This window comes from Rutidosis leptorrhynchoides, chromosome 1 (assembly GCF_046630445.1).
Source record: "Rutidosis leptorrhynchoides isolate AG116_Rl617_1_P2 chromosome 1, CSIRO_AGI_Rlap_v1, whole genome shotgun sequence".
Classification (NCBI taxonomy): Eukaryota; Viridiplantae; Streptophyta; class Magnoliopsida; order Asterales; family Asteraceae; genus Rutidosis; species Rutidosis leptorrhynchoides.
This window is the reverse complement of record NC_092333.1, coordinates 276,538,509-276,539,893: the sequence shown is the minus strand read 5'-3', so window position 1 is coordinate 276,539,893 and position 1,385 is coordinate 276,538,509. Positions and strand designations below refer to the sequence as shown.

At 38.2% G+C, this 1,385-nt stretch overlaps 1 non-coding gene across 1 annotated transcript; it reads left to right on the top strand.

The window, feature by feature from the left end:
• Positions 1-328: 328 nt before the first annotated feature.
• LOC139887306 (small nucleolar RNA R71) lies at positions 329-435 on the top strand. The gene has a single exon (XR_011773142.1). It is a non-coding gene; the product is annotated as a small nucleolar RNA R71 (small nucleolar RNA).
• Positions 436-1,385: the final 950 nt, after the last annotated feature.

Sequence of the window (1,385 nt, the reverse complement as noted above, 5' to 3'; positions counted from 1 at the left end):
CAATAAGTGTGGTCCACCGCATTGCTCACAACTAATTCGTATTGCGTGAATATCTTTATTCATCTTTTCCATTCGTCTCTCGAAAGCATCTATTTTTGCGGAAACGGAATCAAAGTCATGGCTAGAATCGGCTCTAGCCGCTTTAGATGATCGAAAGATATCTTTTTCTTGATGCCACTCATGAGAGTGGGAAGCAGTGTTATCAATAATTTTGTAAGCTTCAGTTGCGGTTTTCTTCATAATGGAACCACCAGCTGTTATGTCGATGTCTTTTCTTGTAGCAACGTTGACACCTTGGTAGAATATTTGTACTATTTGATAAGTGTCTAAACCGTGTTGAGGACATCCTCTCAACATCCTTCCGAATCTTGTCCACGCCTCATATAATGTTTCATTTGGCTTTTGTGTGAACGTAACAATTTCTCCTTGAAGTCTCACGGCTTTAGATGCCGGAAAGAATCTTTTAAGAAATTTCTCAACTAAAACATCCCATGTGTCAATCGCCCCTTCAGGTAACGATTCTAACCAATCTTTGGCTTCTCCCTTTAAAGTCCAGGGAAACAACATGAGATAGATCTGCTCATCTTCCACTTCTCGGATTTTGAATAGTGTACAAATTCTTTTAAACGTACGAAGGTGTTCGTTAGGATCTTCATTCGGTGCACCATTGAATTGGCATTGGTTAGTTACCATGTGTAGGATTTGTCCTTTAATTTCATAATCTGGAGCATTAACTTCTGGTTTAATAATGGCGTGACCTTGGCCCGTGCGTGTGGCTCTCATTCGATCTTCCATACTTAGAGGTTCCGTTACTTCCATAATTGAATTTTTTGAATACGAATCACTAGAGGATTCTGATTTAATGGTTTGTGGCTCAAGAGGAATGATTAGTGGTTCTGGATCTTGGAATTGTCCCTGAATATTCTCCGGATTCTCAATTGTGAGGTCGGGTTCAAAAGATGGATTATCGGAAATTTGAGTTGGAGTTCTTGGTCGACTAGATGATGATTCTAAAGAAAAATCAACGGCGACAATATTGGCTAGATGTCTTGATCGAGTTATAGGTGGTGAACGTATGAAAGGTGGTGAACGTTTTACTCGGTGCATTCACTGAATATCCTATTAGTTTTTAAAAGGAAAGAAAAATTATATAAGTTATCCAATTAATAGACTTTTCTGATTTTGCCCACGTTTCGAATAGCCAAAAGATGCAGCAGAGGGGCAGGATTCGTTTGGTCTCAATATAATTGAGTACTGTTTGGCTCCAATAACCCGGTCCACGTACAAATCCAACTATTACTACGAACCAGAAAATTTTGATGTCTATCAATTTAACCACTTAAAATAAATTTTCGTAATTTTAAGAAATTTAGATAAGAAGTAGA